Source organism: Balaenoptera ricei, chromosome 2 (assembly GCF_028023285.1).
Source record: "Balaenoptera ricei isolate mBalRic1 chromosome 2, mBalRic1.hap2, whole genome shotgun sequence".
NCBI classification, from domain to species: Eukaryota; Metazoa; Chordata; class Mammalia; order Artiodactyla; family Balaenopteridae; genus Balaenoptera; species Balaenoptera ricei.
The window spans coordinates 108600755-108624805 of NC_082640.1; the positions used below are offsets into that span (position 1 = coordinate 108600755).

Sequence of the window (24051 nt, forward strand, 5' to 3'; positions counted from 1 at the left end):
AAACAATTTTTCACATACAATAAAAAAAACTAACCAGGGACATGGAGAGACAAAAATAATGTAACTTTAAAAATAGTAAAAACCACATTAGAAACAGACTCACAAGGGCTCAGTATAGATTCTGTAGATCTGGTTAGACACAGATGACACAGTTAAGAGATCTACAGTTTGAAATATATAGTTCAAAGTCTGAGAAAGAAAAGAAAGAGAATGAAGCAAGGGTAACATTTGAAGACATGATAGCTGAGAACATTTTAAAACTGATGAAAAATATCAAGCCATAGATTCAAGAAACCCTATGAACCCCACAAAAATAAATACAAAGAAAGCTATACCAAGAGATATAATAGCAAAACCACTGAAACGTTGCAGATTATAGCCTATTTCTCAACAGAAACAATGAAAGCCAGAAGATAATGCAAAAATATCTTTAAGGTATAGGAAAAAATGTTGCTGTCAACTTAGAGTCCTAGTTTTCTATAATTATTCTTCTAGAATAAAAATTATTCACCTAGAATAAGAGCTTAATACAGTTCAGACAAACTAAGAGAATTTGTCAGCAAGAGACCTACAATAAATAATACTCTAGGGCTTTCTTCATAGGAAGGAAAATAATCTTAGGTGGAAGCCTGGAAACTAAGCAAAAATTGGAAACCTACAAAACACAAATATTAGAGTAGATATTAATAAATATTTACTACAAAAATAACTAAATTTTTTCATTTACATTTATATATAAAAGGAGAGGGTAAATGAAACTAAATTATTCAAGAAGAGGATAAGAGCATCAATTAATATTAGGAATTTGTAAGTCAAGGATGAATGCTGTAATTTCTAGTGTAATCATCAAAAGGACAATAAATGAATTTATAACTTCTATGCCAACAGAATCAAAGTAAAATTATGAAAAATAATTACTCCAAAAGAAAATAAAAAAAAAAAAAAAAAGAAAATAGTAAGGAGAAAAAGGAACACAGAGCCAATGGTACAAATAGAAACCACTTGAAACAATAGTAGATTTAAGCCAAATATATCAATAAATACGTTAAATGTAAGTGGACTAAATGCTTCAATTAAAGACAAATTGTGAGATGATTAAAAAGAATGCAAAGGAAACCATCAACAAAACAAAAAAACAACCTACAGAATGGGAGAAAATGTCTGCAAACAATGCAACTGACAAGGGGCTAGTATCCAAAATATACAAACAGCTCATACAACTCAATGTTGAAAAAACAAACAACCCAATCAAAAAATGGGAAGAAGACCTAAACAGACATTTTTCCAAAGAAGACATACAGATGGCCAATGGGCACATGAAAAGATGCTCAACATCACTAATTATCAGAGAAATGCAAATCAAAACCACAATAAGGCATCACTTCACACCAGTCAGAATGGATATCATCAAAAAGTCTACAAATAATAAATGCTGGAGAGGGTGTGGAGAAAAGGGAACCTTCGTACACTCTTGGTGGGAATGTAAATTGGTGCAGCCACTCTGGAAAACAGTATGGGGTTTCCTTTAAAAAACTAAAAATAGAGCTGCCGTATTATCCAGCAATCCCACTCCTGGGTATATATCTGGAAAAAAGCAAAAACTCTAATTTGAAAAGATACATGGAGCCCAATGTTCATAGCTGCATTATTTACAACAGCCAAGACATGGAAACAACCCAAGTGCCCACCAACAGATTACTGGCTTAAGAAGATGTGGTATGTATGTATGTATGTATATATATATACATACATATATACACATGTATATACATATATATACACACTCACAATGGAATATTACTCAGCCATAAAAAAGAATGAAATCTTGCCATTTGCAGCAACATGGATGGACCTAGAGGGACACTGTAATGATTAGAAGTATAATTCAGAAATTTATAGCAATTTAAAATGTTTGTGCCCTTATCATAGTCTCAGATATATAAAGAAAAAACTGACAAAACTAAACAAATAGACAAATGGACGATCATAATGAAAGATTTTTCTCAGTAACTTAATAAAACACACAGGCAAAATTAGAAATTATATAGAAGTATTTAACAATATGATCATAAACATATTTAAACATGGCCATCATTTCAGAATACACATTCTTTTCAAGCATATAGGAAAATTTCCCCAAACTGACCATTTCTTGGGTCATAAAGCAATTTTAACAAATTTCAAAAGAATGAAACCATACAGAATATGTGCTCTCATATCACTGCAAATAAACTAGAAATAAGTGAAAGCAATTTAGAAAATCCCCATATGTTTGAAAATTAAGCAATATACTTTAAATAACTCATGGATGAAAGTAAAATAAAAATGGAAATTAGAAAATATTTTGAACTAAATGATAATGAACTATGACCTCTCAAATCATGGAATGTTGCTAAAGTTATTTATAATGGAATTTATAGCTTTAAATGCATATATTAGAAAAGAAGAAAAACTAAACCTCAATGAAGTATGCATCCATCTTTTTAAATTACAAAAGGAACAGAAATTTAACCCAAAGAGAATAGATGGAAGTACATAAGGAAAAGGGGAGAAATTGCAAATTAAACAAATGTATAATAGAGAACATCAATAAAATCAAATTTGTTTTTTAAGACTGATAAAATTGATAAACCCCGATAAAACTGATAAAATTAAAAGAATGGTAGGCATAAATAATCAATATCAATATTAAAAAGTGACTTCTCTATGGATGCTACAGATAATAACAATGTTATGCCAATAAATTTGAAAATTTAGATTAAATAGAATATCTAGAAAAATTTACTTTAAAAAAAGTGACCAAAGTTTTAAAAATTTGAATAGATTACCTGTTCATCAAAATACACGAATTTGAGGGTAAAAAGACAAACCACACAGTGGAATATCTGGAGCACATAACTAATAATAGGCTCCTTTACAAAACATTAAAAAATGAAAACTGTGACAAATCAATAAAGAAAAGACTGCCTCTCACAAAAAGTAAACCAATGCATACATGGAGTATTCAACCCCATTACTAATAAGAGAAGAGGAAATTAAAACCACAATAAAACACCACAAGAATGACTATTATTTTAAAAGATTAAAAATAACTAATGATGACAAAGAAGTAGAGAAATCAAGACTCTCTAATACTTCTAACAGAAGTGTAAATTGGTTGGTACAGCCACTTTGAAAAACAGATGGACATTATCTTCTGAAGTTGAGCATGCATATACCCTATCTCTCAGTAATTCTTCTCATAGACATCTACCCAACAAAAGCTCATGCACATGTGTACCAGGAAACACGTAAAAGGTTTAAGGCGGCATTGTCTGAAATCATTTCAAACTGAAAAGTAACCAAATATCCATCCATTCAATAAAATATTGTACAGTTCCTGCAACAACATGGAACTTTATAAAGAGCCAGACACAAAAGAATGCACATTGCACGATTGAATCTATGTAAGTGTAAAAAGCAGATAAAACTAAACGTCGACTTTAGGTGATAAAAGTAAAAGAAAAGAAGTAAGGATGGTGGTTACTGTGATGGGAGGCAGGGGAAGGCAGTGATTGGAAAGAAGTTTCTAAGATGCTGCAACTGATACTTCTTCATCTGAGAGGTGGCCACCTGGGAGTTTCCTTCATGGTAAGTCATTAAACTATACACACTTGCTTCATAAATTTTTCCATATACATGTCATATTTTTAATAAAAGTCTTAAATAATCATTTTAAAAAGTAAAATTATAAAATTAATTCTTACCATTGGAAATGTTAATGTTACATAGTCTTTGTTTTTGTTGTTATCCTTTGAATGACCAGATTCTACTTCATAGACTATTTCAGAACAATATAATATTGGGCAGCTCACAAACAACTGGTAATTGGCATTTCTGAATACAAGTCTTTAGAAAATTCCAATAAATGCGGCTTCTTTTAAGTCAGGCCTGTTCTCTACTAGACATGGAATAGGGTATTTGGGTTATTCAACTACTCTAAATAGTAGAGTTACTATCTATATCATATACAAATTATATATTTTTAAGATGTTAGAATCCATTTTTTAAAAATCACTTTATACTAACAAGACTGGGCATAATTAAACTATTAGTAATTTGAAAAGCAAAAATTTACCTTACTTGAGTCCCTTTAGGATAATCATAATGAGTATCAATTGTCATTGTACTGTTGAGTCTTAGAAGGGCCAGGTAAAAGTAAGTTTTGGTTAATGGAACTTAAAATAAGAGCATTTCTAGTTAGTGTCTCAAAGGGCAATTATAGTGTCTCCCTATCTGGAAAACTGAAGTTCCATTTGGACAATATTCAAAGCATATTTTGCCTTGAGTTTCAGTGACAGAAGAACTGCCTTTCTGCTCACCTCTTTCCTCTGACATTACAATAATCTGTCCCAAACTTGAGCCTTATTAGTGTATGAACATATGCATGTGCACGTGCGTGCATACACACACACACACACACACACACAGAGAATGGTTTTGAGTTTACATTTATACAGATTTTTAGAGTATGCACCTGTTTTCTATCACTCCCAAAGACTTTTCAAGATTTATTTTTAGGGGGCAGAGGATCAATACATAGATAATACAAAGATGTTGCTATGAATTCAAAGACAGTACTACTATGTGTCCAAGACATTGCAATCCTAATATTAAAGAGATAAGGGTAATAATGCAAATTACTCTAGGGATGAAACTGCCTATTATAACCTTTGGCTGATAGTTTTATACAAACCCTGAAAGTGGTCTAAAATTTCTAAGTTCTGTGTGTAAGTTGAAATGTAAAAGTCTTTTGATGTTTTTCCTTTCACTTGGTTTCAAAAGCAAGGGCCTTAAAAATTAACAGTTTAATCTAAGTTTAGCCTAAAATTATGGAACTATCCTCTCTCCAATATCATCATATAACCTTCCCAACACACACATACACACACACACACACACACACACACACACACACACACACACAGGCTATATCATAAAAAAAAACCTACTCCCAATCTAACTTACCATATTTTTATTATCATGGCTAAGGTTTAACCAGGACTTTTAGCCATCTTGTAAAATTTCAGTGACAGTCAAAAGTAAGTAAAATAGTTCAAAGGCAGGGTGAACTAACTCATAAAGTGCCCTGCCTCAGAGAACAATAACGAATGGTATCCTTCTAAGTTCAGACTAAGAAAAAGTTTGAGCTAAATCCAGATGATTTAAATTTTTCTCGCAGAGAGAAAAGTGAATTTCCTCTACCTATACTGTTCTATTCCTATAACTGAGTTTGACATGGTTCTAGTTTAAATACAATAGAAACAAAGAGAGGAAGTTATGCTTGGTATCTTTAACATTTATGTCTTCAAGGTTGTTTGGAAATCTTTTAGGCAGTCTTCCTTTCTCCAAAGTTCTCTTCCGTTGTTTCTTTAACTGGAAGAGGAGTTTTTTTTTTTTTCATTTTATATACTGTACATTTCCAAAGTATATATATGGTTCTGGGCATGGTATTTGCTTTCCTTAGAGATATAAATTGCTTTTGTTCATTTACTTTCTTTGAAATTCATTTCTAGTAGCTGCAGAACTGCTGCTATGAGTGTTAATAGGCTTCTCTAACATAGCTGTCATTTCAAGTAATAGGTGCCAAGCTTTCAGCAGCTTATTAACACATTATAACAGCAACCCCTATACTAAACAAACAAATTGCACAGAGGAGGACACAAGCAAAATTAGTGTATATAAATATATATATTCTTATGTATACATACATACAGTATATACTTAGGACTTACCAACATGTTTGGTTCCATACATGATTAGCCCAGAATTGGCACTTTGTTTTTTATGAATATTCACAGGGAGAAAGAGTGGATCGGATTTGTATTTGGTCCCAAATGTGAGACGAATACAAACTGGTATAATTACTGAAAGATTTCCATCCTCTCAACCCAGCTATGCTCTCAAGACTGAAAAATTGCAGACTTGTGGTATTTCACATCATGGAACTGTGCTAACGTGATCTTTCAGCGCCACTTCATGGGGGATGTTGCAGAGGAAGAAAAAGTGGAAACAAGCAAAGAAATACACCAACTGGCAAAACTACTGAGAAAGGAAGACATGCAAATATGAAAATTTGCTTCGAAGAGTCAGAATTTGCATTTGGATATGAACACTGGACCAACTCTCTACAAACACAAATATATTCTTCCAGATGCAGGGGCAGACATATGTACAGATAAATATGAGAGTGTGTATTCACACATGTTTTATATAAATATGTATAAATACACGTACACACACTTATATACATATGTATGTATATAGAGATACACTGTCCTTTACAAGTGTTTGCATATTTAATGGTTTCATAAAAATTTTTAGCAGCTTTATTGAAGATGTATTTCAATAAAGCCTCTAAATTTTACATTGTAGTAAAAGCTGACCTCTTTTTTGAGTATTAAAAAAAATCCCAAAGCAATTTATAATCACCTTGTAATATATTTGGAGGTTGTAAATATGTTAAATTCAACTTTTAAGTCAGCTGGATCATTTTCTAAAATTTACTAAAATCTGTAGTATTAAGGAGGATGACTTGATGGCCTCTAGCTGTCTTGCAAGATTTAATATGTGTTACCTTTATTGTCACTAATAATGACAGGTGGCATTATTAATTGTTCAGTAAGTACAAGTGCTGAGCTAGTAACTTTATATTACCCTAAATGTTTCTACTATCTCCAGACAATTTTTAAATCTTGGGAAATGAGAGAAATTCAAAACAAAAAAGCCAAATTTAGTGATAGAATTTCAGTTAACTGACTAATGATTGAGTTTTTCAAAAAAAACAATTCCTCCCCAATACTATTCTTGTTGGACTAGATGCAACTTAACATCATAGTTGGACGGAAAATTATTTTGAACCTTATAATAAATGACAATCATTGATTTCAAGAAAATCTGCTACAGAAAATGTCCAGATCATATAGTACAAACCCAGGACCGACTGTAAGAATCTCTTAAAGCTTACTTTCCATGATGGCACAATTCACAGGAATAATTAATGCCTTTTAGCAAAGAACATTTTCTTCTCAAGGTGGAAATAGTAATATGTAAGTAACAAAGTCCCAAATTTGGAGATCTATCCCAAGTTTCTCTCAATCACAGTCCTTGCATTGGCTCCCATATACCCTGTCTAACAAATTTGTAATGCTACCTTCATTGTGCTCATCTTGTGTTTAATACTTCAAGTTGTTTTTTATACCTGAAAAGCCTTTGAAAACTAAATAATTTCTTTTATTTGATACTCTGGAAGTCCTTCTGTGAATTATACTCCTCTCTACTTCACTCATTTCTAAACATCTCAGATCACACTAGTATACATACACACTACTCACAGCATTATAAAAGAAGCTATTTAAAGATGGCATCCTCTAGATGCAAGCTCCTTGGGAGAGGTCTGTCTCTTGTTTGTCTTTGTTTCTCTCTGCCAAGTATAGTACCTTGTGCATGAGAGCTGTTCCTTAAGTGCTGAATAAATGAACAAATTAATAAATAAAGACTAGGTCTACTCTGTTTTTTCTAAACTGTCTTAGCTCTTGCTGCTTAGTCAAATTCAATTTCATTTTCCCATAAATATCTGCTTCTAGTTCTAACAACGATCTATACCTTAAGTTAGAGCCAGAAAAAGAGAAGTGTCTGAAAGTTAGGACCTCATCTTTCTCTAAGAACTTCTCCTGTTTCTTTGCCTGAGTAAATTGATGCCTACAAAAAATAAATATGCAGTAGGGTCAGGGCCAAGGGTCCTTTTGTATGATTTTAGTAAAAACATATTTTTTTTTATAGAAAAGTATCTGCAATAGCCTCCCAAGAGTTTGGTCAAATCACCCCAGAATTTGGTTTCCAATGACAGTTATATGATATATGTGTGAAAATAATGGGCAATGGTTTCAGATTATGAATGTTATTTTGGTTGACATTCTGAGCAACTACCATGATTTTAAAATGGGAGAGCAAAAGTAAAAAAATAAATAAATAAGAGAAAAGGGAAGAAAACAAAAACAAAACAAAAAAATTCTAGCTATATCTCTACAGAAACTATTCCAGCCAGTTTGGAAAGGCTGAATGCCACATGACCCATAAAATATGAACTTTGAGTTTCCAAACAAACTATGAGGGGAAGTTGTTCTGCATTTCCACCGGAGTATTTTTTAAAATGTCCCCTATAAATATATACATGGTTGGACTCTATGATTATAACACACTAATAAAGGTTTGTAGGAAAACCTGTTTTCCACCTCAACGTTGTTTATGCTATTTTAATAAGTTGAATAAACTTAGGAGACTACGAAAATGTCACTTTTCTAACTCTGCTAGGAAGGAATCTGACAACTGTGACATAATCATTGAAATGCTGCAATTTGTTAAAATGCTCCTAATAATTTTTTCCTGACTTTTATTCAAAGACTAACATATGACAGAGAGAAAGAGAAAGAATTAGGCTAATGATGATTAACATATTGCAGGAGGGAAGGTTACAACGACGTTTAATTTCAGAGTCAAAATGCTAGGGAGTTGGCACCTTCATAGAATCTGTGATCATGGGAGGGAGCAGGAGTTTGAAAAGAGTGCAGAAAAACATAGCCTTTAAAATAATGAACAGCTTTCCCAAGTCTTTCCATATCACAAAAACACCCATATACCACACATGCATACAATTCCCAGGGTCTCATAAATTACTTTAGTGACAAAGATTGTACCCTGAGTGATAAAGGTCCAGTACTACTATTATCTTATGGATAATTGGGGCCACAAAATAGTTCCAAAGCACCTTTTATTTGTCATTTGTTGACAATTCAACCAACTCTCCTGTCTGCCATCCTCTATATTTAATGGGTCCCTATCGAAGTATGCAACACACTCGTTTGTATGGGAAGGATGTCTTCATATTGCTGTGCTGTTGCATATCCTTTACTTCCCTATGTTGTTCATCAGTCTGCCTCCTGCTCTTTTTTCCTGTGACACCTCTGAGATGGTACCCATAGCAACACCTCTGAGAATAAGGTGAAAGTGAAGATGCCGCAGTCATCTGCAGCACACAGTGCTGGCAATGCCAGTCATTAATGCAGCAGCTTCTGCCTACTCAGATCTCCCTCGCTCCTCTCTGGTCTTGTTTCCCTCCAGTGGCAGCCACAGAGCTCACTCACGGAGATCCAGAGACTTGCTGTTAATGATTTGTCACTTGTTTAGAACACCTCAGGATGGCAGCTCTGTATAATCTGCCCTCAATGGCACTGCCAGGTTGCATTAGGAAACAATTACCTAGTTTATGACTAGTAAAGTAGACGCCAGAATTTCCAATTAAACTCGCGTGTTTCCAAAGGAGCCTGGGTGCCCCTATATTTGAGGAAAGGAAGAGAAACCACCATTACAGATAGTTCTACTCCCTACTGCTTCACAGTAAGCCAGATGAGACTCAGTGCACTCTAGATTAATAAACTGAGAGTCACAGAATATATAGAATGATTTTATGTGAATTGTCATTGCCGTTTATTAGGTTCTCACCCTTTGTCAGGATTTGGGTAAAACGAAACAATGCACACACTTGCCTAAATGCTTTTACAGTAGAGAACCAAAAAAAAAAGGAGAGGCTAACATGTAACTTTATTACTTCAGTCACTGCCCTCCTGTATGTGTTTGCTCACACGCATGTGTATGTGAGCACATGATAATTATGGAGTTCTTTCTTTCTTTTACACTTCGAATAAATGCTAGAATTTGTAGGTTTTTGTCAAAATGAAAAGTATACTGCATTACAAAAAGCATCTATGATTGAATGTTTAACATCAAATATAAATATTAACTTGTATAAATTGACTAATTTAAAATATTACATTGAACAGACCTTGACTTAAATATACCCTATGGATCTGGAATCACTATATTTATTGAGACAGAATAATATTTTCTTCAGAGGTAAGAAAGGTCAAATGTTATTGAATGTCAACTCCAAAAAGTTACAGTCCAGATTTTCCATGCAATAGCTCTCATGATATCACATAATAATAATAATAATAATAATAATAACAATAAACAACTGAGAGTCTTATTTAAAATTCCCGAAAAAAAGTATACAGACATTTAATAAAAGGTATGTGTACACAAATATCACATACTCCTATATATCTATTCTGCCCCCTCCAAAAAGAGGAAGAAAACTAACCATTTATCAGTAGCAGTGTGAAAGGAGAAGATTTATCATTTAAAAATTTTCATTGCAGATGGTTTTCATTTTAAAAGGCAGGGAAGTGATTTTTTTGAAATCATTTTTTTTCCCTAATGCAATTGAGCCAGACATCTCTCATAAATCTTGTTGCTTTAGTAGACAATACTCAATTCTCTAAACTTTATATGCAATAGCCAGCTTTTTTTTTAAGATGCTCGTCTCCCAGGCATGAAAATGAAAGCCACCTGAAAGGTGGCATCATATCCAAAGTGTGCCCCCCAGGCCACTCCCCTTTTCCTTAGCTCACAGCTCTAGGATATTCATCTTTGTGCTCAAACAAAATGATAATTTTTCAATAAAATTTTTAAAGATTCCTGTCTTCCATTCTTCTTCTTTATTTTGGTTTTTGTTTGTAAATAGGGAGAAAATATATGAGTCTGCCAGTCAATATATCTTGTGAGTCAAATAGCAAACTGCACCCAGTGATTCACTAAGTTCGTTGGGTCAGGGAGTCAAGACAAAAAAAAAAAAAGCAACTCATGAGGGAAAAAGCAGGGAGGGGATGCTGCATTTGTAATTAAAACAAAAAAAAAAATCATTTAATACTGGATTTGAAGTTCTTGCATGATGTCACCTCCTTTAAGGAAGAACAATTTAACATTTGTGGTACAGCACTGGATATTCCCACTGAGCAAATGACATGATGGTACCGTACTGACTAGATTCACTGTTATTCATAAAGCACATTTGCTGTTAGTTTTTGAGGCCATGGCATGCCTAGAATCAAAATGCTCATTAAAATGCCATCAATCAAAAAAAGAAAAATACTATCAATTGTCTTCACATGAAAAGTTTAGTCATATATATATGTATACATATATATACACACATATATATGTATACATATATATATATATATAAAATCTTCTTCTAATGGGAGATTACTTCCCATTTGCCCAGACCAAAAACATGTTGCTTTTTTAGAAACTGAGGTTGGTTCTCTTGTGACCATTTATGTCTCCAGCTTCAAAGATACCAAGGATTGAATAAAATACAATCATTGGTTGGCATGTATTTTGTAAGCTCCAAATGGGCAGATCCAAAGATGAATTCTACCTAAGATTTTAGTAAATCAAGATTCACATTTGCAAATATTTCAAAGAGACCCAACCAAAAATCAATACCTACAGAAAATCCTTCCTTTTAGAATCAACAAAGGTGGTGAACGGTGGCCAAGATCTCTTTGATGGGAGTGATAGAAGGGGTACTAGATTCTCAGTCCCCTGATATCCAGTTCCGTGCTCCTGTGGCTTCATACAGAAGTGAGTGAATACTGACCATATAAGAAACGCAGAAAATGATCTTTAATCAACTATCTTTAAGTTCATTCCAAAGAGCATGTCATGACATTTGTTTGCTGTAGCATAGAATACACTTCTGCCCTCTCATTCCCTTTTACACATATATGGCTTTCTACTATCAAAATATGAAAATTACTGGGAAAAAATAATTCCATTTTTTGAGGCCTCTATTTCCCTATAGCAAAAAATTACAACATTTATTTGAAAGACATTTTTCCTAAACATCTGGAAAATATGCCAAAGTGATAAGCTGAGATACAAAAATCCTTTGCTCCAAGAATACATTCTTAAATATAATGCTGGAAGGTATAAACAGGAAAATGAAAATCACCCATAATCCCATCACTAAGAGATTATATATCTTGTGTGATATATATTTATTTTTCTAAATCAAATCACATTTGACGTAGAAACTCACTCCCTAGGGTTTGATAGAAATACAGTTTAAGTCACCTTTTGTTTCCACTCCTTAACAATCTTGCACAGAACTTAGGATTTAAAATCCAGAAAATTTTGGAAGAGGGGCCTCTGTCCTTGAGTCATCTGTAGTCTCCATTGCAATGATCTCAACTCAAACGTATGTTCCTGGCACCTTCTCTGCTATGCCATCCCCAGCCATGTGGACACACTGCTGTAGCTCAAGCCCAGGTTAAATATTCTTAAAAGCATATTTTTTATAGTTGTATAATGTTTCATCCTATCACTCTGCCATGATTTCTTCAACCATCTCTGTATTTTTTGATATTTGGATTCCTTCAAGAATTTTTGTTATTGCTGATAACCCTACATAATACTACATTTATACATAAGTCTCTGGCCACATCTCCAACTATTTCATAAGGATAGATTCTTAGCAGTGAGATTTCTGTATTAAGGAGTACAGACAGTTTTAAGGATCCTTATTCAAACTTCAAAGTTACTTTTCCAAAATCAAGTTAACATATTGATGATTTAGTCCTTTCAAAATATTTGTTGTAAATTTCCTTCCCTGTCTACCTTTCACATTTTTTGAAACAAATTGAAGTTTTAAGTTGTTCTGTAGTTCAATTATGCTATATGTGTAGGAATTACTTCTGTATCCTGAGAGCAAATATTATTCTCTTATACTTTAATTTTATTTATTTAACACTTTAAAATTTATTTGCTACAAAGAATGAACTTAGGGTATATTTTCTTAAATAGATAAATCAATTCTCCCACCACCATTTTCTTTCCCCAGTAATTTATAATACTATCTTTCACAGATGACCTAAATAGCCCTATGTTGGGACCAGAACTTGGATGAAATGAGTGAGGAGCTTACTTGCAGGGCAAAATTTAAGGAGGCACTAAGAAAACCTCAATAATCAAGATAAATAATATTTTGATGCAATATTTTAAAAACTCAAAACTAATGCAAAAATTTGTAATAAGCAATATATTAAAATTTTAAGTAGAGACAGAATCAAGTCCTGTAGCTTTCTGCGGTTATTTTTTAAAATAAAATCTACATAAAGTCACACGATTACTAGCAGTCTTCCCAGTATTCCAGGGATTCCTGTGGAGATTTACATTCTCTGGTGCTCACCTCACATAAAAATCTTGCTCAATTGTCAACCACTTCTAACCATCTCATCACCACTCTGCACAGCTTCATTCTCAGCATGGGCACAGTCCCTTCATCTTTATTTCCCAAGGCACTGCTAACACAGGGCTATTATGCATAACAGATTTTTACTGAAAGTTTGGAGATAATTGAAGGAGAGTATAACATGGAAGGGGAAACACCCTAAGATTCATCATAAAACATCACTGTGTCTAAAATTTCACAGCAGCACCCTCCAATCACTGTCACAAAGATTTCTCCTTAGATTGCCCAAATGCCAGTTGCTTTCTCCCTACTGAGTTCTCTCACCTGTCATATGTCTTTCCTGAGCTCAGCAATTATCAACCATCCTTCACCACCTTTTTTCAGTTCAAGTTATCACAGGAAAACTAAAAAGTCTGATTTCTTTGCTGTGCAAAGTAAATGCCTAGAGTACTGGCTTTTGTATCAGACACACTGCTATTTCTTCATCTATATCCCCTTGCCCTTAGCACTTCAGAGCTTACTGGCCTGACTTCCAGCTGCCAACACCTGGATTTATTGCCTGAGGCATTATTTGGCCACCAAAGTTTGTTTGGTCCATGGGAGCAGACGGTTGGAAGTACCCAGAGATTACTGCCTGCCCCTTTCCCAACCCAGCATCCCTCGACAAATAACTGTTGTGTAAATACCCAAGTTCTCTTACCCTTGATGGGTTGGAACAGAAGAGTCTAGGTGCATGTTTTACACCAGCTCCCAGATTTTCCCAGCGAGATCAGGCTCCATTTGCCCACAATGGTAAGGTGGTTAACAACAAAAACTTTCTTGGCTGCCTTCCTTCTCTGTCTTATTTCTCTATTCCCTTGACAGTATTTCTTAGGATTACCTCCCAAATCAACTACTTGCACTCCAATACTTATCTCAGGGTCCTCTTCTTAAGATAGCATTCATAACCAAATGGGAAGTCTAACTTAGCCCCATGGCTTTAGCTTGGGGCCAAGTTAGACTTGGGGCCAAAGAACAGGCAGAGCTTTGGAATCAGAGTTTGTCTTTAAAATGGCTTCAAATTTTGTGTATTAAATCCTTTGGTTGAATTAATTTCCCACTAACACCTCTATAAGCAAAAGGGGAGAAGATATTGGGCAGGGTCTGAAAGACAGTATTTATTCTCCTGCTATCCAAAGCAAATTCCAGAGGATGTGGCTTTTTTTTTAATCTTTCCATTTCACTTAAATTTTAGTATATATCGGGACTTACCTGGCGGTCCAGTGGTTAATACTCCACGCTCCCACTGCAGGGGGCACAGGTTCAATTCCTGGTCGGGGAACTAAGATACAAAAAAAAAAAAAAAATTCTAGTATATATATATACAATACTGGGTCTTTTTTCCCCTGGTTTCCATTTTTATTTCCATTGATCCTTATGCCAGTACATATTTTTTATTATTATACCTATTATCATGGGTTTTTAAAAATTACATATCACTTTTCCTCTGATACCTGCCCCCTGCCTTATTTTCTTGTCTAGTATCACTCTTTTATATTTTCAGGTCAACTTAAAAATATCTAATTTAAGGGGAAAAAAACTTTCTAGGATCTAGAATAAAATTGAATTAAACCTGGAAATTAGGAAGAAGTTAGTTTTTGAAGAATTCTCTTTCTACATTGAAACATGGTGTGTCTCTCCATTCATTTCAGTCTTCTTTTATGTCTCTCAGTAAAACATGGGTTATTATTTCAAATAATGAAGCACATCTTTCTTATTGCAAACATGAAGTTCATTTGGCTGCAAATATGAAGCCCATATTTTTCAAAGCAAAATTAGACCTACAGCTAAAAATAAAGGTTAAAAAAAGATTGTTTCCATTATAGTGAATTCATTCACAATATGGTACAATGAAATGGATACTTGCTCCAAGCATAGTGATCTATTTCAGTTTACAGATAAAAGTTCAAAAATTTTTAATTCAAAAATGGCTTCTAGCATACAGGCAGTTTTTACCAGTCTTCAGTGCAGACTTAATACTATTAAGTATCTGCAACCTTTGATTTCAGAGAAAATCAACAGAGTAGACAATGTAACACCAAGTTTATGATTGATAATTTCATTTTTTTGAAATTTCAAATTTAACCCATTCCCAAAAATGACTTGAAATAGCTTAAAACAAAGGACATGAATTATAAGGTTAATTAAATAAGAACCAAGAAAAGGAAAAGGAAGCATTTGTTTTCTTTCCCACAGAAATATTTATTTAGACTCAGCCTTTTTCATTTAGGTACTTTTAGGTTCTGTGGCCAGTACCAAGTGATCTGACAGTTTTAAGCATAAGACTACAGTATGACTGAGAGATCATAAACTTTAGAAGATGTATAGACCATGAAAAACAGGGGCAATGCTGTAAACTCATGAGAACCTAAAGTTACAAGTCTTGCTCTCATCTGTGTAGGAGAATGGGCTTCAAAACCTGCCTTTGCCTTTAACTCTCTGTGAGATATTGGCCAGATTATACAGCCTCTCTGGGCCTCTAGTTTTTGCAACCAGAAGAGTTATAAATTATCTTCCAGCATTCAAACCTTTGGTCTAAAATGACACTTTGAATAGCTACATCTGGGTGACTTTCTAAACAATTTATGCGTGTTTGCTGATGTTTACTCACTTGCAGCAATCCAGGAAGTATACTTATTTTTTAACACCTTTATTGAAACATAATTTACATATCATAAATTCACATCACCCATTTAAAGTGTACAATTCAATGGTACTTTTTAGTCAAAATTCCATGATTTGGGTAAAGTGGGAGGGGTCGTTTAGACCATAAATTCTTCTTTTTAAATGTATGGCAAGTTCACTAAACCTATTGGTAGAATGAGAAGGTCACTGAAGTTATATTTTTTCAGTGTCCTTTCATTTTATTTGATGCATTTCAAATTCCTATGATATCAGACATAATACTCCAATATGTCTACAAACATTTCAGAGACAAATGAAATGTATTTGGGGGATACTCAGGACTCTGCTTAAGACATTATGATAGGCAAACCAGTTTCAGATAATAAATAGTCAGAGACTCACAGACAGATGGTATGGCTCAACATCCTAACAACACAAGAAAAAGACATGCACCTGACATTAAACTACGCCTGCTCTGTGACCGTTGGCAAATTCTCTATGCCTTTGTTTTCTCATGTTTGTTTGATAAAATACAGTCAATTATACTACAACCTCTCTTTATAAGTCTGACAATGATAGATATTTTTATTAATTACAATAAATATCATATGATATTAATTTTAACTATTCTCTAAAATTAAATCTTGGCCCTCAGATACCATAAAATATATAGGCTTTGATGGGAACCAGTGGCCATGGTTGGAATTTTATGCAATTGTGATTAAAGAAAAAATATGTGGAGATTAAACAACATGCTACTGAACAAATTAGTCAAATAAAAAAATCAAAGAGAAATTTTAAAGTACCTTGAAACAAATGAAAATGAAAGTACACCAAAATTTTTGGAATATACCAAAAGCTGTTCTAAGAGGGAAGTTCATAGCAACAAATATTTACCTCAAGAAACAAGAAAAAAGTCTCAAATGAACAACTTAACTTTACACCTCAAGGATCTAGAAAAAAGAACAAAGTCCAAAGTTAGTAGAAGGAAAAGGAAATAACAAAGATTAGAGAAGAATAATAAATATATACTAAATGAAACAATGTGCTAAGAATAAATGAAATAGAGCCCAAAAAGACAATAGAGAAGACCAATGAAACAAAGAATTGGTTCTTTGAAAAGAGAAATAAAATTGACAAGCCATTAGTTAAACTCACCAAGAAAAAAAAAAGCAAGAAGACTCAAATAAATAAAATCAGAAATGAAAGAGAAGATATTACAATGATACCACAGAAACATAAAGGACCATAATAGACTACTCTGAACAATTACATGCCAAGAAATTTGACAACCTAAAAGAAATGGATAAATTCCTAGAAACATACAACCTACCAAGACTGAGTCATGATGAAACAGAAAATCTGAACAGACTGATTACTAGTAAGGAGATTGAATCTGTAATCAAAAACCTCCCAACAAACAAAAGTCCAGGAACAAATGGCTTCACTAGTGAGTTCTACCAAACATTTAAAGAATTAATACCAATCTTACTCAAACTCTTCCAAAAAACAGAAGAACAGGAAATTCTTCTAAACACATTTTATGAGGCCATCATTAGTCTGATACCAAAACCAGACAAGGATGACACAAGAAAAGAAAATTACAAGGATGCCACAAGAAAAGAAAATATCCCTGATCAACACAGATGAAAACATGCTCAACAAAATATTAGAAAACCAAATTCAACAATACATTAAAAGGATTGTACACCATAATCAAATGGCATTTACCCCAGGGGTGCAAGGATGGTTCAGCATCTGCAAATCAGTCAATGTGACATACTGCATTAACAAAATGAAGAATAAAAACCATATGATCATCTCAATAAATGCAGAAAAATCATTTGGTAAAATTCAACATCAGTTTATGAAAAAACTCTCAACAAAGTGGGTATAGAAGGAACATACCTCAACACAATAAAGGTCATATATGACAAGTCCTCAGCTAGTATCATACTCAGCAGTGAAAAGCTGCAAGATTTCCCTCTAAGATCAGGAATGAACAAGGATAACCACTATCGCTACTTTTATTTATGGTATTGGAAGTCCTAGCCAGAGCAATTAGGTAAGAAAAAGAAGTGAAAGGAATACAAATTGGAAAGAAAAAGTAAAATTGTCACTAATTACAGATGGCATGATAGTATATATAGAAAACCCTAAAGACTCCATCAAAAAACTCTTAGGACTAATAAACATTCAGTAAAGTTACAGGGTACAAAATCAATAAGCAAAAATCTGTTGCATTTCTATACACTAATAATGAACTATCAGAAAGAGAAGTTAAGAAAATAATGCCATTTACAATTGCATCAAAAAGAATAAAACACCTAGGAATAAGTTTGACCAAGAAAGTAAAAGACCTGTATATTGAAAACTATAAGACATTAATGAAAGAAATTGAAGAGTACACAAAGAAATGGAGAAAGACACCATGTTCATGGACTGGAAGAATCAATAATCTTGAGATGTCCAAACTATCCAAAGCAATTTACTGATTCAATGCAATCCTTATCAAAATTCCAATAGCATTTTTCACAGAAAAAGAAAAAATAATCCTAATATTTGTACAGAATCAGAAAAGACTCTGAAAAGCCAAAAAAATCTTAAGAAAGAAAAAATGTGGAGGCATCACACTCCCTGATTTCAAACTATATTACAAAGCTATAGTAAATAAAACAGTATGGTACTGTCATAAAGCCAGACACATAGATCATTGGAACAGAATAGAGAGCCCAGAAATAAACCCATGCATATTTTGTCAATTAATTTATGATCAAAAAACCAAGAACATACAACTGGGAAAGGATATTCCCTTCAATAAATGGTATTGGAAAAACTGGACAGTCACGTGCAAAACAATAAAACTGTACCACTATCTTATACTATACACAAAAACTAACTCAAAATGAATTAAAGACCTGAACATAAGACTTGAAACCATAAAACTCCTAGAAGAAAACATAGGTGGAAGCTCCTTGATATAGGTCTTGGTGATGATTTTTTGGATGTGACACTAAAAGGAAAAGCAACAAAAGCAAAAATATAGTGTGATTACATCAAAATAAAAAGCTTCTGCACAGCAAAGGAAACAACAAAGTGAAAAGGCAACCTATTAAATAAAATATTTACAAATCATATATCTAGAAAGAGGCTAATATTCAAAATACATAAAGAACTTTTGTGCGACTCAGCAGTAAAACAAAAACAAGCAATCTGATTTAAAAAGGGGCAGAATATCTTTGCCAAAGAGGACATACAGAGGACCAACAGGTACCTGAAAGGATGCTCAACATCATTAAACATCAGGTAAACGCAAATCAAAACCACAATAAGAAGTCATCTCATACATGTTAGAATGGCTATTATCAAAAAGACAAGAAATAACAAGTGTTGGCAAGGATGTGGCCAAAAGGGAATCCTTGTGTAGTGTTGGTGGGAATGTAAATTGCTGTGGCCACTATGGAAAACAGTATGAAATTTCCTCAAAAAATAAAAATAGCAACAGAACTATCATATGATACAGTAATTCCACTTCTGGGATTTTATCCAAAGAAAACCAAACCACTAACTCAAAAATATATGTGCACCCCATATTCATTGCAGCATTATTTACTATAACCAGGGTACAGAAACAAACTAAGTGTCCATTATTGGATGACTGTATAAAGAAATTGTGGTATATATGCACAATGAAATATTATTCAGCCATGAAAAGAATTAAAACTTTCCATTTGTGACAACATGGACGGACCTCAAGGGCATTATGCTAAGTGAAATATGTCAAACAAAGAAAGACAAATACTGTATGACCCCTCTTATATGTAGAATCTAAGAGAAAAAAAAAAAAAAAACAAGCTCATAGATACAGAGAACAGATTAGTGGTTGCCAGAGGTTGGGGGTAGAGGGTAGGGGTGGGGGTGGGAGAAAGGGGTGAAGAAAAGCATTTTAAAAAACTAAATTAAAAAGTTATGTGTTTGGTAGGGGCAAGATGGCGGAAGAGTAAGACGCGGAGATCACCTTCCTTCCCACAGATACAGTAGAAATACATCTACACGTGGAACTGCTCCTACAGAACACCCACTGAACGCTGGCAGAAGACGTCAGACCTCCCAAAAGGCAAGAAAATCCCCACGTAGTTGGGTAGGGTAAAAGAAAAAAGAAATAACAGAGGCAAAAGGATAGGGACGGGACCTGCGCCAGTGGGAGGGAGCCGTGAAGGAGGAAAGGTTTCCAGGCACTAGGAAGCCCCTTTGCGGGCAGAGACTGCGGGTGGCAGAGGGGGGAAGCTTCGGAGCCGCGGAGGAGAGCGCAGCCACAGGGGTGCGGAGGGCAAAGCGGAGAGACTCCCGCACAGAGGCTCGGCGCCAAGCAGCACTCACCAGCCCGAGAGGCTTGTCTGCTCACCCGCCGGGGCGGGCGGGGCTGGGAGCTGAGGCTCCGGCTTCGGTCGGATCGCAGAGAGAGTACTGGGGTTGGCGGCATGAACACAGCCTGAAGGGGTTAGTGCACCACAGCTAGCCGGGAGGGAGACCGGGAAAAAGACTGCAGCTGCCGAAGAGGCAAGAGACTTTTTCTTGCCTCTTTGTTTCGCGGCGCGCAAGGAGAGGGGATTCAGAGCGCTGCCTAAACGAAATCCAGAGACGGGTGCGAGCCGTGGCTATCAGCGCGGATCCCACAGCAACAGGGGCGCAGAGGGAAAAACGGAGAGATTCCCGCACAGAGGCTCAGCGCCGAGCAGCGCTCACCAGCCCGAGAGGCTTGTCTGCTCACCCGCTGGGACGGGCGGGGCTGGGAGCTGAGGCGCGGGCTTCGGTCGGATCGCAGGGAGAGGACTGGGGTTGGCGGCGTGAACACAGCCTGAAGGGGTTGGCGTGCCGCGGCGAGCCGGGAGGGAGCCGGAGAGGAGGTCTGCAGCTGCCGAAGAGGCAAGAGACTTTTTCTTGCCTCTTTGTTTCGCGGTGCGCAAGGAGAGGGGATTCAGAGCGCCGCCTAGACGAACTCCAGAGGCGGGCGCGAGCCGCGGCTAACAGCGCGGACCCCAGAGACTGGTAGGAGACGCTGAGGCTGCTGCTGCTGCCACCAAGAAGCCTGTGTGCGAGCACAGGTCACTCTCCACACCGCCCCTCCCAGGAGCCGGTGCAGCTCGCCACTGCCAGGCTCCCGTGATCCAGGGACAACTTCCCCGGGAGAACACACGGCGCGCCTCAGGCTGCTGCAACGTCACGAAGCCTCTGACACTGCAGGCTCGCCCCGCCTCCACCGTACCGCTCCCTCCCCCGGCCTGAGTGAGCCAGAGCCCCTCGAAGCAGCTGCTCCTTTAACCCCGTTCTGTCTGGGCGGGGAACAGACACCCTCAGGCGACCTACACGCAGAGGCGGGTCCAAATCCAAAGCTGAACGCTGGGAGCTGTACCAACAAAGAAGAGAAAGGGAAATCTCTCCCAGCAGCCTCAGAAGCAACGGATTAAAGCTCCACAAACAACTTGATGTGCCTGCATCTGTTGAATACCTGAATAGACAACGAATCATCCCAAATTCAAAAGGTGGACTTTAGGAGCAGGATATATTAATTTCCCCTTTTCCTTTTTTTTTGTGAGTGTATATGTGTATGCTTCTGGGTGAGATTTTGTCTGAATAGCTTTGCTTTCACCATTAGACCTGGGTTAGGTCCGTCCATTATTTTTTTTTTTTTTTTTTTTTTTACTTAAAAAAATTTTTTTTCCTAATATATGTTTTTTTAATAATTTTTTCCATACTTTCTATTTTTAGAAATTAAAAATTTTTTTAATAAGTTTTTTCATATTTTTTATTTTAAAAAATTAAAAAATTTTTTTTCTTAATAAATTTTTTTCTTAAAAATTTTTTTCTTATTTTTTACTATAAAAAATTAATAAATCTATTTTTAAAAATTAAAAAAAAATTTTTTCTGAATACATTTACTCTTAATAATTTTTTTCTTATTTTTTATTATAATAGCTTTATTTTATTTTATTTTATCCTCTTTCTTTCTTTCTATTTTTTTCTCCCTTATATTCTGAGCTGTGTGGATGAAAGGCTCTTGGTGCTCCAGCCAGGCATCAGGGCTGTGCCTCTGAGGTGGGAGAGCCAACTTCAGGACACTGGTCCACAAGAGACCTACCAGCTCCACGTAATACCAAACGGCAAAAATCTCTCAGAGATCTCCATCTCAACATCAAGACCCAGCTTCACTCAACGACCAGCAAGCTACAGTGCTGGACACCCTATGCCAAACAACTAGCAAGACAGGAACACAGCCCCATCCATTAGCAGAGAGGCTGCCTAAAATCATAAGGACACAGACACCCCAAAACACACCACCAGACGTGGACGTGCCCACCAGAAAGACAAGATTCAACCTCATCCACCAGAACACAGGCAATAGTTCCCTCCACCAGGAAGCCTACACAACCCACTGAACCAACCTTACCCACTGGGGACAGATACCAAAAACAACAGGAACTACGAACCTGCAGCCTGTGAAAAGGAGACCCCAAACACAGTAAGATAAGCAAAATGAGACGACAGAAAAACACACAGCAGATGAAGGAGCAGGGTCAAAACACACCAGACCTAACAAATGAAGAGGAAATAGGTAGTCTACCTGAAAAAGAATTCAGAATAATGATAGTAAGGATGATCCAAAATCTTGGAAACAGAATAGACAAAATGCAAGAAACATTTAACAAGGACGTAGAAGAACTAAAGAGGAACCAAGCAACGATGAAAAACACAATAAATGAAATTAAAAATACTCTAGATGGGATCAATAGCAGAATAACTGAGGCAGAAGAAAGGATAAGTGACCTGGAAGATAAAATGGTGGAAATAACTACTGCAGAGCAGGATAAAGAAAAAAGAATGAAAAGAACTGAGGACAGTCTCAGAGACCTCTGGGACAACATTAAACGCACCAACATTCGAATTATAGGGGTCCCAGAAGAAGAAGAGAAAAAGAAAGGGACTGAGAAAATATTAGAAGAGATTGTAGTTGAAAACTTCCCTAATATGGGAAAGGAAATAGTTAATCAAGTCCAGGAAGCACAGAGAGTCCCATACAGGATAAACCCAAGGAGAAACACGCCAAGACACATATTAATCAAACTGTCAAAAATTAAATATAAAGAAAACATATTAAAAGCAGCAAGGGAAAAACAACAAATAACACACAAGGGAATCCCCATAAGGTTAACATCTGATCTTTCAGCAGAAACTCTGCAAGCCAGAAGGGAGTGGCAGGATATACTTAAAGTGATGAAGGAGAAAAACCTACAACCAAGATTACTCTACCCAGCAAGGATCTCATTCAGATTCGATGGAGAAATTAAAACCTTTACAGACAAGCAAAAGCTGAGAGAGTTCAGCACCACCAAACCAGCTTTACAACAAATGCTAAAGGAACTTCTCTAGGCAAGAAACACAAGAGAAGGAAAACACCTACAATAACAAACCCAAAACATTTAAGAAAATGGGAATAGGAACATACATATCGATAATTACCTTGAACGTAAATGGATTAAATGCTCCCACCAAAAGACACAGACTGGCTGAATGGATACAAAAACAAGACCCATATATATGCTGTCTACAAGAGACCCACTTCAGACCTCGAGACACATACAGACTGAAAGTGAGGGGATGGAAAAAGATATTCCATGCAAATGGAAATCAAAAGAAAGCTGGAGTAGCAATTCTCATATCAGACAAAATAGACTTTAAAATAAAGAATATTATAAGAGACAAAGAAGGACACTATATAATGATCAAGGGATCGATCCAAGAGGAAGGTATAACAATTGTAAATATTTATGCACCCAACATAGGAGCACCTCAATACATAAGGCAAATACTAACAGCCATAAAAGGGGAAATCGACAACAACACAATCATAGTAGGGGACTTTAACACCCCACTTTCACCAATGGACAGATCATCCAAAATGAAAATAAATAAGGAAACACAAGCTTTAAATGATACATTAAACAAGATGGACTTAATTGATATTTATAGGACATTCCACCCAAAAACAACAGAATACACATTTTTCTCAAGTGCGCATGGAACATTCTCCAGGATAGATCATATCTTGGGTCACAAATCAAGCCTTGGTAAATTTAAGAAAATTGAAATCGTATCAAGTATCTTTTCCGACCACAACGCTATGAGACTAGATATCAATTACAGGAAAAGATCTGTAAAAAATACAAACACATGGAGGCTACACAATACACTACTTA

The 24051-nt window shown here is 35.5% G+C and overlaps 1 long non-coding RNA gene across 1 annotated transcript in view; it reads right to left on the reverse strand.

Annotated features, from left to right (window-relative positions):
* The window catches only part of LOC132359517 (uncharacterized), a 583379-nt gene that overhangs the window by 234776 nt on the left and 324552 nt on the right, over window positions 1-24051 (reverse strand). The window contains exon 4 of the long non-coding RNA XR_009500864.1: window positions 14384-14453. This is a non-coding gene — a long non-coding RNA (uncharacterized LOC132359517). The remainder of the gene's footprint in view (window positions 1-14383; window positions 14454-24051) is intronic.